Source organism: Talpa occidentalis, unplaced genomic scaffold (assembly GCF_014898055.3).
Source record: "Talpa occidentalis isolate TD23 unplaced genomic scaffold, MPIMG_talOcc4v2.1 talOcc4.5, whole genome shotgun sequence".
Taxonomy (NCBI): Eukaryota; Metazoa; Chordata; class Mammalia; order Eulipotyphla; family Talpidae; genus Talpa; species Talpa occidentalis.
Window position 1 is genome coordinate 42,188,628 of NW_023604861.1, and position 22,025 is coordinate 42,210,652.

At 44.9% G+C, this 22,025-nt stretch overlaps 1 long non-coding RNA gene across 1 annotated transcript in view; it reads right to left on the reverse strand.

Annotated features, from left to right (window-relative positions):
• The window catches only part of LOC129146898 (uncharacterized), a 184,196-nt gene extending 165,947 nt beyond the window's left edge, over nt 1-18,249 (reverse strand). The window contains exon 1 of the long non-coding RNA XR_008554258.1: nt 18,121-18,249. This is a non-coding gene — a long non-coding RNA (uncharacterized LOC129146898). The remainder of the gene's footprint in view (nt 1-18,120) is intronic.
• Between the last annotated feature and the right edge of the window lie 3,776 nt (nt 18,250-22,025).

Genomic DNA, 22,025 nt, shown 5'->3' on the forward strand with positions numbered 1-22,025 from the left:
TACTTTTTTCTATTTTCCAATTTTTCTATGATCAACATATATATATTGCTTTTGTTATTGTGAAAACAAAGATTAAAACAGAATGTCATGTCTTATTAGGGAGACCAAAATTTAAATTCCTTCTTTCTCATACTCCTTTGGCATATGATACTATCTTCTAATGAATTAAAACCACACTTACAAAAGAGAAGAGAGGGGATAAGAATTCTTGGGTGAGCTCCCAGGGGCACTGGTAATCAAAGGGTAAGTATGGCTGCAGGGTTTGGTAGAGCCTGTAGGTCTCAGACGCAGTGGGGTGCCATTTTGCTGAGAACTTGCTCGTCTCCCTTTGGGGGCCAGAGGGCTCTCATCCAGGGTCTTAGGCTAGACAGAGAGGTTCCTAATCAGGGTCTGGATGACCCAGGGGATTTGATCACAGGGGAAGGGACCCAGGGTGCTGGGCAGGAGTGACCAGGTCTTTCAGGTCTTAGGTATGAATCAGGGAGCATGAAGTCACAGCCTTTGTTTGCCCAGCTCAGCCCATTCTGTTTGGCAGGTGGGTGTGGAGGATGGAATGTCCACTGCAGCTGTGAGCACAACAAGCTGGATCAGGCACAGGTGGCTCCCACATCTATCTCCTCCCAAGGACAACACTCTACCCAACACCAGGCCCTCAGAACAGTGCCTTCCCTCCCAGCTCCCCAACTCCAGGTGTTACGGTATAAAGAAAAGAGCACAACAGAAGTCACATCACTTGAGTTTGAAGTTACTGCCTAGCTATGTGACCTTGGGCAACACTTATTTCCTGAACTTCTATTCTTACCTGTAAACCTGAACAGAATATAATGAGAAACTCATTGAGTTGTTGTGAGTTTTAGATGAGAAAAGTATAGTAAAATACTTTGTCTTATATAGCAATAAACACAGGCTTATTATTCTCCTGAGGAGATAAGGACCCAGCCTTCAGCACCCTTACTTCTCACCAAAGCAGGACGGAGTGACCAAGAGTTATTTATAGTCTTATGGCACCTGGATAAAGATGCCCCCACCATCTTGCCTTCTCACCTGCCACCTCTGTCACACATGCCACCTTCCAGCAGACCACATGCTCCTAGCACCCACCCCCCTTAACAGTGATGGTTGCTACCAGTTGTGGAAGAAGTGAAAGGAAAATTTCAACTGAAACATTGAGATGACAGATAAAAGACACCAAATTGAGTTGCAAGATGAACCACCATGGAGCCTTGGCAAAGGGCGAGCAGCCAAGAAATGCCAGGAGACAAACTCCCCACCCCATGGAGGGAATAAGGTGCTGTGGGAAGAAAGGGTTTGAGAAGGACTTCTGAAGAATCTGCTTGTTGGTGAGCCCCACCCTCCCAAAAGAGGAAGGAGAGAGATGGAGTTTCCCTGTATCTCAGTTGAAGCAAACTGAGCTCTGTTACAGTTCCCTTGCAGTTTGGAAACTGGGACCGAGTAGGCTGGTGTCTGGCTCCAGATGAGACATCTAAAGGGTGAAAGAGAGCCTGGATAGGTACTGACAAGCACAAGAGAGGGCCTGCGTTGTCAAGGGCTGCCCACCCAGAGTCAGTGGGGTAGATGTGTCGCAAAGTTTCCCAGGGACCTGCTCTGGGCTGGTTAAGAGGGGCGGTGTGGAGTTTGGGCTTCTATCTGCCTGAGAACTAGAGGTAGACTGCTGGAATCCTAGGGTTGGGACAGGGCAGACCACAGCCACTTCTGCCTAAAGCAAGGCAATTGCAGGCAAAACTCCCAAGCGATGAATGGATGGGGTGGGATGGGATTTCTGAGGAACCCACAAAAGCACCCAGGAGAGAACAATCAGCTCTAAGCCTCCGCCAGCCCAGGCAGCACTGAGCCAGCTGATGACAGTGCCAGAGGCATGAGGAGTCTCCAGCTCCCCGATTTTCCCCCTAGAAGTCCGGACAACTGCTGGTGAGAGTGGGAGGAGGTAAGCGAGCGAGAAAGCTGACCTCACCCCTGTCCTGCCCATGCAGACTTCTTGATCACAGCCAAGCCTGCCCCCATCGGAGATGGGAGAATGAAGTGTTGACCAGTGTGTGGGAGGGCACATTCTCATTTCTGAATGTAAAAATGTCTCTATACTTGGTATTTCCTCAGAGTGACCAGGAAAGTCTTGAGGCTTCTCATCCAGATGCACGGGGCAGTGGGAGAAAAAAACAAAGCTGTTCTGTAGTTATATGCCAGGAATTTGCTTATTCAACATATCGATGTACTAATGGCATGTTTGCTGAGCACTATCGAGCACTGTAGCAAACCCCACGACAAACTCTTTACTTTTATGATATCGTTATGCCTTACTGATGGGCAATTTCCCAGAGAAATCAGGCGGCACTCAGGGAGGTGGAGAGAGAGATTTATGTCACTCTGCAGGCTCAGTGGGACAGCTCCCAAAAGTCTGAGCTCCGAAGAGCAGAAATGGCAGCATTTTATACAGATTGTATGCGGAAGCTTGTCACCCCATCCATCATAGACTTTCTTTATTGTTTGGGAAGGGGGTCAAGGTAGTGGTGGCCACTGCTGTGAGCAAGCAGCACACCACAGGAACTTTCCGCTCCAGCAAGCAGCAGACTCCAAGCAGCAGACTTAGCAACTTCTTGCTTCATGACAACCGCCATAGACTGTGCTACCCCATTTTACTGATGAGGAAACTGAGGCACAGAGAAATGAAGTAACTTATCCAAAATTTGCAGAGGTTGGGTTCAAATCCCGATTCATTCTTCAAGGCTCAGCTAAGCTCCAGTCTCTTCAATATCCCACTGCAACTCACTTCTCATGCTGAATTGTGATGGCTTGCTTTGGCGATATCCCCAGTTGTGGTGATCTTCCGGACGGGTAAATCACTCGCATTTTTGTGGGACAGGATTGAAACTCAGAACATCAGGCTGTTCAGCCTTTGCCGGGACCCAGCTGGCCCCATGGGTTTTGTGATGGAGAGCCTCGAGCAGGGAGAAGGCGGAGCAGCAGCAACCTGAAGGCTAGTCCTGGGGGAGAGGTTTTCAGGGAGCTGGGGAGGCATATGTGGATATGAAGGAAGTGGGGAAGAGAGCAGAACCCTACTTAGGGCATACAAGACTCACATACATGTATTTGCTTAAAATTAATTCTTGGTGGCTGGACTGTAGCTTTTGGTGTTTAGTTTGTTTTGTTCTAACCTTGCTCTGAGGCTAAGCTTGGCTTCCCAGTTAGGGGAACATCTATATTCCTAGAACCTGGCATCTGACACAGAGTAGTTATTTGGTAGATGATTGTTGTGCTGAATCTCAATTCAAGTGCAAAGCACCCTGTAACATGTAGTCTGCTTCTAGGGTGACCAGGTGCTGGAGGCAGGGCTGGCAAAACAGTCACAGAAATGTGTATTGAGGGCAGACTTTGGACAACTTGGCCTCAGCTAAAACCAAGCAGTGTACAGCTCATGGCTAGGGCAGGGCAGCTGATGAGAGCTGGGCTAGTGTTCAAAATGTCAGAGTTTGGGCAGAGTGAGTAAATGTAAGGTACCCCCCCCCAGCCCCCCAGATTGAGGGTTCAATGAGCAGCTGCTCCTCAGGGAGTGTAAGTCAGAGGTGAGGGTGGGAGATTTCACCTCCCAGAATCCTGGCTTTATCTGCCACTTCCATTTGGTTAGAGGGACTGTTCCCAGCCCTTTCTGATTAATTTCTATTTATCTTTTTCTACTTTTAGGTAACCTTTGACAACACCCATTTTTTGAAATAGTTTGTCCAAAGGATTTCAAGAGGTCACTGTCCTGTGTGGGGTATGTTATAAAAGGCCCTTCTTTTCAACATGTGGAGCCCAGCTGGGAGAGGTATGTGGCTAGAGAAGCCAGCCTTGCAATATCCACGTAACACATAATCATTTCAAGACTGGTCCTCATTTTTTCTCCCACTTCCTTAGGGGAGTTTTCAGATACTGTGGAGCAGAAGGGGCCTTCAAGAGGGGTTGATGCCCTTTCTGTTGCAAGTTCAGTTCAAAGTCTTACCACTGCCAACCTTGAAAACAGACTGAGAAGAGAGATTCCCTCTGTGTATAGCTGGACAGCTGTAGCCTCGAGAATATATGTGCACTAGCCAGGAAGGTCTAATGAGGACCAGAACTGCAGCCTTGGATAGCTTGGGTTTTATAAACCTCCAGCATAGCCTTGAAGATAACACCAAAAAAGCCTTAGTCTACAAAAATGTTACTAACTTCAAAATAAACTCACCCTTGTCACATTGCTAGTGCTAAGAAATACCTCAAGGCAGAAATGCCAATAAGACAGAGACAGAGGAAGAAAAGAGACCCCAGGCCTTCTCTGCCACTCAACAATGACAATATCTTCTCTTCTGTGCATTTTCAAGAATTCCAGGACTTTCATGACCTTAGTCCTTATAACTAGGCCAGCAAGAGGTACTTTGTAAGGACAAACAACAGAGAAATATTGTTGTGAACTGGCACTTCGTTTTTGTCAAAATGGTTTTAAATGTTTGATACAGATGATAGGAAACAGGGACTTTGTTTTCCAACTTGGTGTAATTTCAGTAGGAAGTTTCTGTTGAATGTGGCTGTTCTTAATGCAACAGGGTACCTTTTGAGGCAGAGATTAAATAGGTAACTGCGGAGAGAGATATTTTTAAGTTATGGCAGCCATCCATGGCCAGGGTGAGCTTAAGTTCACCTTAAGGGGGGATCATCATCCCCCAGGAATCATATCCATGTAGTTATATAAGTCACACATCAGTTATAAAGAGCCAGGAAGCATCTGCTGCCCCAAGGGGCCAATGGAACTGTGGCCTGTCAGACACAGGGCCCTAGACAGTAAATACCCTTTGGCGTGACTGAAATTCTTTGGGGACACAATGGACCAACTTTCACAATTCAAAACACCATGCAAAATGGCAGGTGTGCCTGCATGCTTCAAACTGGCACTCAGCAGCAAAGCCAGGCAAGTTTGGGTGAGAATTCAGGCTCAGCATAAGGTGGAAAGGAGTGCAAGGTCAGGCTGGTGTTATAGCACAGTGGGCACTTGGAGCTAGCACTCCCAGGACCCGGTCACTCAGCATAGCTGCTGTGCTTGGCACAGCAGGGATGTGTGCACTGAAGAATATGCTTGGTTGGGCACAGCTCTAAGCAGGGGTGGGGCTGTGATCTTTTAAACATCCACTGAAGCCTCCCTCTGGACCCATGGAGGGAGCGTACCAGAGGAGGAGCAAGCCGTGCAAGACTCATCTCCAAAAGCAGAACCGTGTGACAGCAATGTACAACTGTGAGGGTGGGCTGATTCGGCTGGCTTCTGGCTCAGCCTGCAGAAGCAGGAGCGAATCCCTCTGATCTAAATAATGCCTGGGATCATTAACCCTCTGCCTCTGGCCAGTTACATTCATTTTCATCCCCCACCATCGTTATGTATGTAGCCATGTCAATGGATTTTTCCTGTCTGATTCATGAGTTACTTATACGAAATTTCTGGCTCCTGTCAATAAGTGTTGGGGCTATCTTCACTTGGCCCCATTTTTACAAGTCTCATGGCAGTCTCTCTAGGAAAGCCAGCAGCAACATGATACACCCAGCAGGATAAGTACAACACAACCCCCCTGACTGGTTAGTAAAGGACTCAATGTCCCCCAGTACTACTACTGGCTGCTAGAATAACAATCTCTTTAGTCCAAGGCCTGAAGTGGTATGAAATCGTGACACTGAGTCTACTCTTGTCATTCTTTCCATTGGGTCTCATGATATCTGCTGATGCCACTGCAGCAGATATCTCATGTCATACTTGCATGTTTTGAGTCAACCTTCCAACACAAAGAAAGGGAAGCTGCTCCTGCATTCACCTGCATTCCTTGGGGCCCAAGGAGTCAGATTTCGATCAGACAAGCATGAAAACAAGTGTCATATACCTTTCTTCCCTAAAGTGGCAGAAAGTGCCAGAACAAGAGATGGAGTGGGCTGGGCTAGCCTTTGGTATTCTCATACTTGGTAGCCCTACAGGGAGGCCACTTAAGAATGAATTTTGCATGGGAAGAAGAAATGGACCTGCACAAATTAAACAGAAAGCTATTAAAAGTAAGATGGAAGTAACATTTTATAAGTTGCCTCACAGCCTCAGGTAACAAACCCACAGCTTTTCACCCCATCTCAGTGCATCTTGCCCTTAATTCAAAAGCACAAGGCATCTATCAACACCAGGTGTTCTGACTGTCCCAGAAGAGTGACTATGAAATTATCAGACCTTGCCAACTGTCTTAGCTTGAATTGCTCAGAAAGTAGAATCTGAGGCAGGCCTCCCTGGTGGCGCAAGGGGTTAAGCATCGCACTACGAAGCAATCCGCAGCCTCTGCAGCACGAGTTCAATCCCCAGCCAGCCAGGGAGAAACACACATGGCACAGCAGACCTCTCCTGTCTTGCCCGCTGCTCCCCTCAGCAGTGTAGTTCAGTCAATCTGCCTGTTCTGTTCCCCACTCTGTCTCTGGTGAATCTTCTCACTCCACCCCCACACCTCTGGCCTGTACCCCAGTTCTTGTATGCATAAATAAATAAATCTTTTTTTTAAAAAAAAAAAGTAGAATCTGGGGCCTCCCCGGTGGCGCAGCGGTTGAGCGCTGGGTTGCAGCCTCTGCAGCACCGGTTCGATCCCCGGCTGCTCCCCGGCCACAGGAGGAGGGTCCCACATGGCGCGCAGACCTCTCCTGCCGCCCGCTGCTCCCCTCAGCAGTGTACTTCGGTCCTTCTGCCTGCTCTGCTCCCCGCTCTGGCTCTGGTGAATTCTCTCACCCTCCCGTGCTTCTGACTGTTCCCACTGCTTGTATAAATAAATAAATGAATAAATAAATAAAAATAAATCTTTAAAATTAAAAAAAAAAGTAGAATCTGAGGCAGAGGGATCATATGCTTTAAAACTTTGTTAGGGATAAAATCCCCTAAGGATTACAGGGATCAGGAGTAAGGGAGAAGGGAAGCGAAACAGGGATGGAAGAACCACCAATTCAAGGATGCTAGTCACAGCGCTGCCTACCTCTTCTAAGTGCAGGTGATGGCTACATATGTGGACAGTGATTCAAAATATATTTCTTTGATACTCATTAAACTCCAGGTATTATGCTGAAAGCTGTAAAGACAGTCCCTCTCCTCACAGAGATTTATATAAATATCATCTAAAGTCTGATGATGCTAATGTAGGGAGGGGAAAAATTTACCCATCAGCCATTGCCTCCCACTGGTCAATGGCTTTCACATGTATGGACACCAGGCAGATCTCATGGAAGTATCAACAGAGATGCCCTGAGTGGGGCGATGAGAGGTAACCCCCATGCACAAAGGCAAGGCAGTGCTGGACCCAAGTGAAGTCAGCTGAAGCCAAGATGCCATGGCAAGAGACGAGAGGTAAGGCCAAGAAGATCTAAAACAATAGCCATGGAAAGAGTGAGAAGGACAGGATTGTAGCCACTGTCTGCAACTCTACATGGAGCCATCCAGGGCTAAGTGTCTCGGCAGCAGCCAGCATCATTTGAGAGAGCCAGACTCCCAAAGAGCCAGAAAGTGCATACAAGTCTAGGAAGTAAGTGGGATTTCACAGGCCTCCCGGGTTTTCTAAAAGCATTCTCTGTGCTGATTCATAATCCACGTCTTCCACCATTTTGGGACTTAGCAAAATCAGAATGCCCTCTCCAGCTAGGGAAGCAGTCAATGATGAAGATTTATAAGTTAGCAACCAATAAGCCTTCATATCCCAGGCTGCCACCTACTGGCTTTGTGAGCTTCTGCAAGATTCCTCAACTTCTTCAGCCTCAGTTTCTTCATCTGTGAAATGGAAACTGTGATAGCCAATGAGATTATTCAGTGTACTGTTCAGCTCATGTTTGGCACACAACAAATTCTCCCTAAGTAGAAGCAACTGTGAGTATTATGCCATCAAACTCAGTGTGCCTCCAGGAGTATCATGTTTCTCTGGGAAAAAATTAGAATGGTATGACACTCTGAGAGGGCTCTAAACCCTTAAATATATCATCAACTGCTTCTATTTTAACACCCCTGTGAGCAAATAGAAAACTTGGCGACAGCAAATGGCCTGAAACAGAAATAAAACCTGGTAGTAAAATTAGCATCACATTTTCCCATCTTCACTTCCAGGGCACAAATGTCCCCCTCACTGTCCCCCCCACCCCCACCCTACCTCAACCACCCTCCCTGTCCTGTCCTGGGAGTGAGTTCTGGCAGAAGAGAAATGAATTCACCTGAAAGAGAATCTGTTATTTTTTCCCCCATTAATCCTTTTCTTTCAGACTCAGTGTTTCAGGCTCAAGGATGCTGTGAATGACTACACTAGCTTCTGAAAATGGCCCCTCCTTCATGATTCATGAATAGACATGCCATGAAATAGTCCCAGTTTGCCCTTCTTTTTGAGGGCTTGACACAATTTTCTTCTTACTTTCAGTGATATGTAAGTGATCTCTATCATTCATCATGTAATGAGTTCATCATTTCATTAATCACCCCCCAAAGTCTACAGAGTCCCAAATTTGTGCTAGGCCCTCTACTGGCCTTGAGGATACAGAGCTGAGTCTCTAAGAAGAACTACTAACAAGGGCGGTGCATCACAAGACAGGCAAACATAGAGGTTCAGGCATTTGTTGAACAGATACCACTGAGCACATAAAAGCCCGAGCTAAATGCTATGAACTTGGTACCTGTCCTTGGGGAGCTTGTGATCTAGTGAGTGAGACTGACAAACAACAGATGATTGCAATACAAGGAAATTGACAGTGGGAGGACACAGCGACATACGGCCTTTCTAGGTGCCTATTTCGGGAATCTGCAGCACACTGCACTGCAGCCGAGCCAGGTAACTTCACTTGCTGCACACCTCAATTTGCCAGTTTCTGGGTACTGGTTCTCAGTGAGACTTTTGTGTTTATTAAATAGGGCATAGGCTTGTGGTTTTTGTTTTTTTAGGGCTGAGAAGCATTCCTCCATAAGACACTTTCCTGTCTAGCTAAGTCACCAACCTGGACTACCACAATATCTCAGAGCCCAGGCCATGAAGTTTTGAGAAAGGGGGAAAGTTCTGCTCATTCCATGAAATGCTTGCTAGAAATTTCCTATTTCCAGCCCCCAAACTGCCTATTCCCAGGTAACAGAGTGGGGAATTCTATTTCCTATGTCACTGGGCCCAATAACTCTAAGTTTCTCATCCTTGCTCTATTTGTCCTTAGTTCCTTGCTCTGGTTGTCCTTGTTCTATTCCCATTTATCTTTTCGTGCAGAAATTCTTGTTCCTGTCCTGTTTATTATCTTTTTGCAGATTAAACCACAGAAAACCAGATGAGACGGGGTGAGACCAAGATGGAGGCAGAAGCAAACAAGAGTTGAGTCACAGCCTCGTCACTATAGTAAAAAGCATGTCCATCAGCACATAACCCCATCAAGATCAAACTCCGAAGAAAAAGGGGCATGAAGGCAGTTCCTGGAAACCCCCATCTATTTCTTTAAAATCCTCTGACTCAGACACTTTAGCTTCTCCCCCTTCACCATATAACTCTCAGTCTAGGTAGTTTTAGTCAGACTGATTCACAGTAGTTCTAAAGCTTGGTCTGGACAACAAAGATGAATCAAAGCTATCCTGGGACTTTTTCTAGAGGGTATTCTCTTTCTCAGTTGCATTACTGAGAGAGTAGATTGTGAGACTGGAGCTCAAGGCAGCCATCTAGGCTCCATCAAGGAAGAAATTGTTAAAAGTGGAATGAATGAAAAGGACAAAGTTAAAACAGCTGTCCTGTGATCCACTTCTCTCCCAGTTACCAGAGGATCCATGGAGAAAACAAGGCAAATAAAGTGGCCTAATCTCTTTGTAAATGTACTGACGACTTCCTTCCTGGTAAACAGCTAACATTCAAGAAGGAAAGTCTTCCTGAATGTCCCTTGAGGATGTCCCTTGTTTCAAACTGCTTATGGCAAACAGCTCTAGAATCTATGGATACCAGAGGCATGGCTCGCTGAAAAATGTCACACAAGCTCAGAAACAATTTCACTATAAAACAGAGATGTTCATAACACTCCCTGCAAACATTACTTTGACACTTCATCTTATTACTCTGAGTTGGAGAAAACATGTCTTTTGCAGGAAGGAAAGTCTGAGGAGGCACACGGGTGCCCCACATCTCTATGTGAATAGTTATCTCTAGCTGTGTAACAAATGCCCTCAAAATTTTATTATCTCTCATGTTTTCTTCCCCCCACCCCCAGTGGTTTTTTTTTTTTTTTAGATTTATTTATTTATTTATACAAGAACCGGGGTACAGGCCAGATATGTGGGAGGTTGAGAGGATTCACCAGAGACAGAGCGGGGAACAGAACAGGCAGACTGACAAAATACACTGCTGAGGAGAGCAGTAGGCAAGACAGGAGAGGTCTGCCGCGCCATGTGGGGTTCTCGCCGGCCGGCCGGGATCAAACCCGCGCTGCAGAGGCTGTGGACAGCCTCATAGTGCTGTGCTCAACCGCCTGCGCCACCAGGGGAGGACCTATCTCTCATGTTTTCTATGGGTCAGAAATTTAACAGGACACAGAGAGTCAAAATGTCTTTGCTCCATAATGTCTGGAGGAGGAGGGGAGGAAGAGAGAGGTAAGGGGAGGAGGGATGAGCCCCTGGGAGGACTCAAACACTAACTCTAAAAGTGACTCTGTAGTTGGGAACTGGAATGGCCTGAAGCCTCATTCTCTCACAAATCTGGAGACCAGAGCTGCCTGAGGTCTGGTCCTCCACAGCTTGCTTGCCTTCCTCAATGCATGTGGCTGGGCTCCAAGGGAAAACATCCCAAGAGGAAAAGGCAACAATCATATGACCCTTTACAGGCCAGACCCAAAAGTCACATAGCATCACTTTGCCATATTCACGCGCCCACTCCGAAGCAATGGAAGGGAACCTGGAGCCCACCTCTGAAGAGAGGAAGGACAACCAAATTATAAGAGGAGCTATGGGATAGAAGATCTTACTGTGACCATCTCAGAAACTGCAATCAGGCTCACGGTGATTTGCCTGTGCTGTTTGATTGCTTTTATTTTTGACATCTCTAATGACGATTACTCACAAAGGTTAAGCTCTTGATTTGACAGAGGAAATTAAGTGGTGATGAACTCGGGAGTCGTGAAGACCAGGCTTGGGTTCTGTATTTACTTTGTTTGCCAACTCATTCTTGCACTGCCCAACTGCATGAGCCCAAAATGACCTCTTCTGCTTTAAATTAGTTTGATTTGAATTTGTAATCACAAGATTTCACAATACCATACTCTGTATATATCACTGATTATCTTGTTAGGTGGTATTTTAGGCTGCTCATAAAATATACAGACATGCTATGCAATGAGATAAAATTGTTTTAAAACTTGAGGAAATCAGAGCCAAAACAATAATAGGAAAAAAATTGAAATTAAACTAAGGATGGGATTAGTATTCACCATTCATGCTAGATCATGAACACTTAATGGAAATAGGAGAGCCAGCTAAGAAACTGAGAAAATAATTCAAGTGAAGGGAGATGAGTAAGTAAATAGGATCTGTAAGCTGACCAAATATGAAAAATAAGGGAAAGGGTTATGGTCTGGCAGAAATCCATAAAGGTCCTATGTCTCTGGCTTAGGTGGTTGGGTCAGGCAGAAGCACAATTCATTGAGATCAGGATATCTCAGTGAATAACAAATTTTGGGGAGAATTACGTGGAGGTAGGGAGTTCTTTCTAGACATTTTGAGTATGCAAATTGAGATGCAAACAGTCAACAGGTTTTCTAGGATAGCCAATGAGGAGCAGGTCTGAACTTAAGAATCAGATTCAGTTTGCAATACGTATTTTTTAAGATACTAATACAGGCAAGCCATTGTGCTAATTACTGGGAATTTGGGGTAAGTACAATGGGCAAAATTTCTGTCTTCATGAGTTGACATTCCAGCAAGAATCATCAGTAGATAATTGATAGTTAGGGCCAGAATGTTGCTTTCAGCAAGCTGAGAAAAGAGTCCCACAAAAACAAGACACAGAAAGATGGCCAGAGAAGTGGGAGAAAAGCCAGAAGGGATGTTCTGAAAGTTACCCAGGAGAGAAAACGCAGGCTGTGTACAAAACTACTTAGTAAAGTACTAGATAAATATGCTTTTTTATTATTACTATCATTTTTGCCTCTCTTGACTCTCTGGCTTTTTTAAGATCTTCTTACATACTTGAATTACCAAAGTTTTTTAGGGGTTGAGACATTTTTCATCGTGGTACCCAAATGGCCTGGCTTACGCCACACTCGTAGGTGGTCTTATGCCACACTAGGTCAGTGTTTGTGGAAGTTTCATACCCATTAATTATTGGATGTGAGTGTGAGAGTGTGTAGGGTGGGGGAAGGGGATGTCTGCTCTCCCTAACCTGATCGAGCTGCCTAAGGATAGGGGCTGGTTAAGGACATGGGTTCCTTGTCATCCAATCCCCGTTGGATCGAATCCAGTCACTCTACTATATTAGGTCACTTAATCAACACTGAGTTGAACTGAATTTTCTATCCTGTCTGAGTGGCTAAGCATTCATGTATGATCTCTGTGCATGAACGTGTTGCCTACAGTGAAACTGTTTGTTTTCTTGTACCTGATCCTTTTGTTCCTGTGCACAATATATTCTCACAGGACTGTTTTATTCCAATGTTAGAATCAGCGTTTCCAAGGTTAATAAGTAGGGCATTTAACCAAGATCCAAACAAATCTGCTGAGATCAGAAAAGGCAGCTTTAGAAGCACAGAACTTAGAACCAGAGAAAACCTAAGAGATCATCTAATGATGGCATGACCCCAATCCAGAACCCCTCTCCTATAAGCAAGGGAACAAATACAAAGATTTCAAAAAATTGTCCAAGGTCACAGCTAGCTAATAGCAGAGCTGGGATCAGAACTGAGTTCTCAGACTCCCAGGTCTTTGATCCTTGCACAATCCCCAAAAGTCCCTATTCATCTGAGTTTTCTCTATAAGCCTACATGTCTTTGCCTTTAGTTATTCTGCATACATATCACATAGGATTCGAATAGTGCTGCACAGGAATGGCTAAGAGCCAGGTCTTGGGGCGGGCACAAATGGATGAGTAAATGAGTACTCATTATAGCACTTAGTGGCATTCCATGTTTTGTTTCAATTACATATATACTAATGTTTGTACTCAACATGTATCATGGCCTACTATTGTGAAGATCTCAGGTTGGGAACTTCTCCAGACTCAAATCTTATACTCTTTCTGCAAGACTTTCATACCACCATCTTCCATTGACTCGTTGTCATATTAGAGTGGGAAGACAACAGAAATATCACTAACAGGTGCATAAATAAATAACTTTCAAATGGCCCTTTTCCAGAGAATGCTCTGAGACCTGGAGAAATTAAGGGACTTTCCAAATTCCCAGCTACTGAGAAACAGAAGAACAAACTCCTTGTTTCCTATTTACTCCCTGTTAAGATAACCTCGGTCAGAATTAAGCATCTAATATTCACAGAGACTGTTCTGGGCACATACTTATTTCACTGAATACTTGCAACAATCTTCTCAGGCAGTAATTATAATCCCCATCTTACAAATAAGAAAACTGAAGCCAAGAGAAAGGGAGCATTAGAATAACACCAGAGCCTGTGTGCAAACCCAGGTCTCTATTGCTGGGTCCTCTTGACTATATCACACTATGTGTTACATCATCTAATACACAGTATCATGACTATATATGTGCCCTTTGATTATATCATAGTATGTACAAGTTGAAAAAACTGACAAACCAAGCAGCCTTCATCATCAGAAAAATAGGTTTTCCACCTACCCACAAATGTGCTTCAAATTTCCACCTTGAGATTCACTGCTCTAAATTACAAATTGTGGAAGAAAATGCTACCTGTCTGCCAATATCCAATTCCGCCTCCATAGTGCCCAGCCCCGCTTGCAATTAGCAGTAGAATGTGAGGAATAACATGTGCCCCTCTTGTCTGAGTCTCAGACTGCCCTCTTTCCTCCCTTGCTGGTTGGAGGCAACAGAGCTTCAACTGTGTGGATAAGGGCAGTACTCTTATGAGACGTAGAGAGTAAAATGGAAGTGTAAACCCTTAAACGACTGTATATAGCAGACTCACCTGCTTATCTGGGATATTTACTTCATACTATCATCTGGGAAGAACGAAGATTCTATCCTCTTTAAACCATCAAATTATTGAGCCATAATAAATACTGTTTTAAGCCCCTAAGTTATATTGTTACACAGTGATAGCTGCTGCTACAGGAAGCATACAGAGCATCCTCAGTCCTTTCCATGGTTCTAACAAGAAATGACTGGCTAATATAAGCGGGAAATCATTCATTGAGAGGATATTGGGTAGCTCACAGAATCAAAAAGAAGCTGGAAAGACAATCTGGGGAAAATTGACAGGAAGAAGGAAAACTAAGCAGTTGGACCCATGGTCCAAAATTACACCCCAGAAACCACTTGAGAAGATCACTCCTATGGCCATTGCTAGACATCAGACACTGATTGGACCCCAGAGCCAGCATTGGAAACTGGATACCACTGGTGCCACCATGGCCATTACTGCCCTAGAATCCATAGTTGCTGGGGCCAGTACAAACCCCACACCAGCCTTGCTTCCTTGCCTCTCATGTTCCAGATTCTAACTCCAGACCAGTGAATCTGGTTGGCCATCCCTAGATTAAGTATCCAAACCTTGTCTTCACAGGTAGTGGGTATATTTCTGGCTTTCTTAGCTCCTACAGGAAAAAAGGTTCAGATGTTGGTCGAGCAGAAACAAAAACACAACTGAAAGTTGCTAATTGTTCTCCTTGAGAAAAATGCTTCTAGAACTCTATGGAAACTCAGTTTTCAAAAGTGCTCTGATGGCTTTGCTGCCTCCAAGCTTGTTATATTCAACAACCTCCAGGTTTGTCTTCTTTGGGATTCTCAGTTGCAGTGACAGAAACTTAATTAAGACTATTTTATGCTGCTTAAAAAGGAAGTGAATTATTGGTTCAAATAAGTAAAAGGTACAGCCATATTTGCTTTCAAGGTCTGAAGGATGTTGTTGGGGCTCATTTTCTCTCTGTTCCTTTGTTCTGCAGTTCACAGCAGAATGTGAGAAGTGATGTGGGCCCCTTCATGGTCCTCTGTCATTACCACAGCTCTCCCTGTCGAGGTGGCAAGATGGCTCTCTGTAGCTTGAGTTACGAGTCCTCTCTTCTCAGTGCATCCATAGGAAAAAGAAATCTCTCACCTTCCACGGTTCAGAGAAGTTCTGAAATGTCGTCAAACTTGGCTCTAACTGGTCCACATCCGTTGCTGAATGAAACCTGGGCAGGTGGAACAACCACCACATCCCCGCACCTGAAGTCATTTCTACCCAAATCACAAGAACAGCAAATTCAAGACCGCAAGTTTCTCAAGGAAAATCAAGATGGTGCTAGCAGAGGGAGGAGAGAAAGGAAAACAGGTCTATTTAAGGAATCAAAAATTGGGAGTCTAGCCCAGGACCCCTCAGGCTGCAACAGAGGTTTTAAAAAATAGTTATACAATACACATTAAGCAAAAAAGCCCCCCCAAATCAGAGCTTTTTCTCCTATCTTCTGGGAAACTTAGCTTTGCAGCCACAATACAGACCTGATTGTTCCTCTAAGGATAAAGACACAGGGTTTTTCAACCTTGGTGTTCTGGACCAGTAATTCTTTGTTGTGGAAAGTTGGTGCTGGGCATTCATTGTAGAATGTTCTGCAGCATCTCTGATCTCTATCCACTACATGTCAATACCATCTCCACTCCCAACCTCATTATGATACCAAAAACTTCTCTAGATATTGCCAAATGCCTCCACCCCTACAACCCCCCCACCTGCCCTGGGTGGAGGGTGGGGGGAATTTACCTCCAGTTTAAAAACTACCATACTGGAAGGTAAAAGAAAAGAAAGGTTTTAAATAACAATCAGGAAAGATAAACCCAAGCCACCAGGTCCAGTCAGTCCCCCTGCAGCCCTGGGGCCTGCATAGTTGGAATCCTGGGCAGGAGATTTGCATTACCATATATTTGTGCCAGAATCAGAGATCTTCCAGTCTTGTTCCCAACTTTGCTTAGGGCTTGGCCAGAGGAGACAGGGTCTCTTCTCTCTAATTAAATGTAATCACAAATCTGACCACTTACTGAATGCCTACGGCATGCAAGGCATCACTGGGTATTTACATGCATTTTCTCATTTAATCATCACAACAACACTCCAATTTAGATGCTAGCTTCCAAGAAATTAACTGCCCCCAAACCACACTGTCTGGATTTAAAGCTATCATCTTAGAGACTTCATAGCATGAAGGTACATAGACTTGGTACTCAGAAGACCTGCATTTTAATTGTGGCCTTGCTACAAGCTTGCTGTGTGACCTTGGGGAAATGGTTTAACATCTCTGTATCTCGTTTTTGAAGTATAAAATTTAGCAAATGCTAAAGCTGAGATTAAAAATCATGTCTGTCAGGACTCCAGAGTCCTCACCCTTCCTATCCTGCCTACAGCCTCTGCATCCCCACCTCTGGTGGCTTTCTGTTTCCAAGTTTCCACCACTTCGGATTTCTAGTCCAGGTCTTTTTCTTTGAGATCTTATTTTATATTTTCTCTCACTGTTCTCCCTGCACTTTCAGTTTCTCTGTTCAGAGCTTAATTTCTTTGTTTCTACATATCTAAAATAATGAGGAGGGCCTCCCCTAGTGGCGCAGCGGTTGAGCACTGGGCTGTCAAGCCGCCTGCAGCCTCTGCAGTGCTGGTTCCATCCCCGGCTGCCAGCGAGGGTCCCACATGGCGCAACCTCTCCTGCCACGCCCACTGCTCCCCTCAGCAGTGTACTTCGTCAGTCTGCCTGTTCTGTTCCCCGCTCTGGCTCTGGTGAATTCTCTCACCCTCCTGTGCTTCTGACTGTATCCAGTGCTTGTATAAATGAATAAATAAAATCTTAAAAAAAAATTTAAAAATAAAATAAAATAAAATAATGAGGAAACCTAACAACTATTGCTCACTCAAATGAGTGACTATATCTCTTTACTAGGTCTTGGAGATTCGGAGATTTATTTCACATACTCATTTTGGATTTGGCAGGGGGAGAGTATAAGGCCACTCTCTCTGGATTTAAATCTATCATTTTAGAGACTTCATAGCATGAAGGCACATATACTCAGAAGACCTGCATTTTAACTGTGGCCCTACTGCAAGCTTGCTGTGTGACCTTGGGGAAATGATTTACTGTCTGTGTCTCATTTTTTCAAGTATAAAATTGGAGGCCTGCCATGTATTCATCTATACGTTCTCTTCTAGCAATTTGAAGAAGGCATTAAATGGAAAATTAATTTCACAATATTTTAAGTCTGAAATATTTAGGTTTCAAATAAGCAGGATGCGCTACTTTGCAGGGAGGTGGCAGAAACTCCTCTGTGTGAAATAACAGCTCATAGCTGACTTCAGCTGTGTTCCATGAGGACAAAGAAGAAGGCAGAGCTGTGTTACCCGAGTAGTGATATAAAAGTTAATTAAAAATGCATGACCAGGCTGAAGGAGGACACTTAGTGAATTAGTGATAGCTCTTGGATGTCTACAGTGCGGGGAAGACAGACAGGGAGGCCCTGTGGGATACTGAGTAAGGCCCTGCCAAGGCAAGGTGTAAACAGAGAGCGCGGCTCAGAGGGCCTCCCTACCTGGTGTTGGGTGTAGGCACCGCGGAGAAGGAGCCTGCCTCCAAGTATTAGGTTAATATGGTTCATTTAGCAGAAGTGGGGCAAGCGCACTGCTTGTCACACCACCAGCGCACACGCGCGCCAACCCATGCGCCTTCTGTCTCAAATCCCGCTGGTGACACTACGTTTAATAAGGGGGAGCCCCGCAGCAAGAGGAGGCACCCTCAGAGATGACAGAGCGGCTGATCCCTGTGCCAGGAGTCAGTGACCTCTCAAAAGCGGGAGGGTTTTGCAGAGCAGGGTCTCTCCTTTCTTGCTCTCCCATGCCGAGCTCAGCAGCTGCGAACCTGTTTTTCTGTTCTGAGTCCTCCTAGGGTGTCCCTAACAGCCCCTCACAACCTAAGACCTGGAAACCCACTTGAGTGCGGGGCACCCTACCTGGATTTCGTAGTGAAGGTGTTCGGAGAGCGCGAAAATCCTGTGTTGTGTTAGGGAAAGCAGCCACTTCCTCCTTCCCCACGCCTTGGGCCACGGGCCTGGGGCCTGGGCCGTGCGGAGCAGGCAGGGCCGGAGACGCGCGAGGACTGACGTGGCGTGGGCGCGCCGTGGGAAGCGTTCACGGGGGAAGGTGGAGCCCAGAGGATGCTGGGAAAGGATCCAGGTGCTCCCTTGTTGCTAAATTCCCAGGCAAATACAAAGTCCCACCAGGGGGGAGACAGGTTTCTGCCCTGGGCCTATGGCCAGGGAAAAGCAGCCCCAAGCGGTGGAGGGAAGAGGAGCCTGTTCAGATCATGATTCAGCACGAGGGGAGGGAGAAGAATGCCACACGGCTCCAGACTGGATAAGGTGTCTGGGAGATGCTGGTCACTGAGGTTGGCAGGTAGTTAGAAGATTTGGAACTCAGAGGTCATGCATTTGGGGGTCATCTGTAAACGGGTGGGGGAAGGGCTGGGAGTTGACACTCAGGGTGGCTGAGTGTGCAGAGCACAGGCTCAGGCTGAGAAGATGGATGGCAGGAAGGTCATTTTAAAATGCCCTTTTTGGAGAAGCTATTTCCTGTGCCAGGTCACATTTGAGTTGTTAGAAAGTGCTGTGGTGAGGATTAGCACAAAACAAAACAAGACAAAAAAAGGTTAAAGGCACAGTTAAAAGAACAATCAACCCTCACTCCTCAGCACCTTCCATGCTTTTGCAGATGTGCTAAGAAAGCATCCCTGACTCCTTCAGGTGGAGAGAGTCTCCTGCATCTGCGTGACACACAACCCCTTTGTTTCGCGCAGAGAAGGCAGGATCTGTGTCTGCTCTATTTGCACTTTACTAAGTGCTAGAACAGTCTCTAATGCACAGAAGAGATTCGATAACTATTTGACTAATAAATGAGTGAATGAATAATCATCTAATCATCAATCTTTCTACTAAACTATAACCCCGTTTAAAAAAACCATATTTATATCCGAAGCCCTCCACCAGTGGCTTGCCACAGAGTAGGGACTGAACAAATATTTTTGAATGAGGCTCATGTTTCTGATGCCAACTGTAGGCAATGTTAGCTCTCTGGCTGCCCTGGGAATCATTTACTCCCACCCAAAACCCACCGCACCCCAAGCCTCTTCATTCCTCACCTAAAATTTAGATGAATTTCTGAGTTGTTCTCTGGACAAGCAACATATTCACTTCTCTCCCCTCTAAAAGTATGTGTGCAAATCATTTGTTTTGGCTAAAGATCAAACCGAGCAAATGTCTAGACCCCTCCACTAGAAAAACAAACACAGGACGTAGTAAGGGCAGGGCTGGAAGAAAGAGAAATGGCTATCTTCTTTAGTTAATTTAAAGAGCTTATTTTATAAGAAACTCTGTATTTGTAAGATTATAAATGAGAACTTCCAGACCTCCCAGACTCTATTTGGTGACACTAAAACCTCCCCCATTAATCCCCTCAGGAACAAGCTCAGAGGACAGCACCTTCACCACCAAATTTGCATAATAGACATAATTACTACTATCAGGGTGAGTGACAGAAACACTGTCATTAAAAATGTTGCATAATCTTCCCTTTTTGTTTTTGCCTATGGTAAATTAAGACTATTTCTCTCTCCAAAGGATTCAGCTGTCCTGCTTCTCATTCTCTTCCCATCCCCCTCCCCTGCAATTGCACTTTGTGCAATTCCCTACCCCTTCCCTACCCTTTCCACCCTTTATTTCTCCTTCCCAGGCCCACACCCATGGTCCATTGACTCACCTCCTCAAGTTTTTCTCTAGGATCCCACCAAAAGCCTCCCTTTCCCTTTCCCCTCTAATTCAGGGTTGCAGCTTCTCCAGAGCAGTCACTATCCTTTAGTTAACAAAACTGCAGAGCCATTACTCATCACTGCCCACCACAGGGGGCTGCCCAATGCTTCTTGGCTTGGAATTTGGTCTGAAAGAAGCATTACTGCTGTGTTCAGACCTCCAGTCAGAAACCTGTTTGTTAAACAGAATTATTAGCTGTGGATTTTTCTTTTGTTTTGTTTTGTTGGGGGTGGCAGGGGCGCAGTGGGTACAGACTGTACGTGGTTGTATTTTAATCATTCCAGGGATGGTGAAGTACAGGGCAAAGGCTAACCTTTGCTGCATGGTGATGAACTCTGAAAAGCAGGAAGTCTGAAGCAGGAACTGGCAAACCCAAGTGTTAATAAAAAGCTAAAAGCAACCATAAAATTACCATTTGCATTATAGTTTCCTAAGGCTACAATTATTACAAGCTGCCACAAGCTGGATGACTTAATACAACAGAAATTTACTCTCTCATAGTTTTGGATGCCAAAAGTTCAAAATCAAGGTGTCCGCAGGCAATACCCCTCCCAAAGCTTTGAGGGGAGAAAACTTCCTTGCCTCTTCTTATTCTGGTGGCACCTGGCAATTCCTGGCTTTCTTTGAATGTATCACTCCAGTCTCCACTTCTGTCTCCACATGGCCTTCTTCCCAGTATGCACCTGTGTGTCTGCTCCTCCTCTTTTAAAGACACCAGTGGTTGAATTTAGGATACACTTTAAACCCAGTGTGATGTCATCTTAACTAATAAGATCTGCAGAACTTCCATATCTGAGATTCCAAGTGGACATGACTTTCGAGGGGACACTTTTCAACCAAGTACACTTTTTTTTTTTAACCTAGTACACTACTTTTAAAACATAGGAAGATAAACTGATTTTTAAAAACTTTTTTTTAGGAGTTTCTTCATATTCTTTTGTATATCTTTCAAACTTCATCTGAACACAATGAAAGAATACATTTTGGGTTGAGGTTGAGGCGGTAATTCGTTCCCACAAAGCTAATTTAGATTTAGGGGGCTCAAAAAAAATAAATTTCAAAACAATCCAAAGGGGTTTTTTTGACCCAATATACATATCTCCTCATTGGCTAAGAGCTCTTCCCTTCTGGCCCACACCCCTCCCACTTCCCAAAAGCAGGGGTTGCCTTAAGGTGTCTACTTCCCTAAGACAAAAAGGACAAACTATAAGAGCAACAATAGTGTCAAGGGACTGAAGTATGAAAGAAAGATCCCTGATGACTTTCAAAGTCTCCTTTTTGAGTGAATTAAATTGTGTTTGTATAAACTTTGTATGAACTTTTCTTACAATGGAGTCAAATGATATTCAGTCACTAGAACTAAGGTTGCCTTCCTATTACTCAAACATCGAGTTCCTATGTGTACCCAAGCATAGTGAAAGAAGGCAAGTCGATTGTCAAGAACAAAAACACAAAAATAAACTACACCAATTACAAATAACCAATAGCTCTGGTTCTTAACCAGGAGTGATTTTGCCCCTCAGGGGAGGGGACACTTGACAATAATTTTTGATTGTTATGACTGGACCAGTGCTACCGACATCTAGAGACCAGGGATGATGTTTAACAGCCTGCAGTGCACAGGACAGCCCTTCACAACAGAGAAGCATCCAGCACAACACATCCCTGGTGCCAAGACTGAGAGGCCCTGGCCTCCAGCGTGTAGGAAATATTTCTAACATTACCTTTTGATCATGTTTCTCTCCTGTTCAAATGGCAGCATATTATCATTGAGAATTCAAACTGCTTGGCTTTTGAGACCTTCCAGAACTTTCCCCAGCTTCCCTCTCCTGTCTTCTGATTACTCCCAGTATGAACTTTTCTGTCCCACCATCCTGAACCTATTTAAGAATGATTCCTCCAATCTTTCCTGTGCAGTCACACTCTACCCCTTCCAGAAACTCCCTAGGACCTGTCCTTTCCTCTCAGCTATCTTGCATTCTTCTCCCCTCACCCAATACACTTCAGCCACACGATCTCCTTGCTGTTCATTAATACACCAAGTTCTTTTCCAC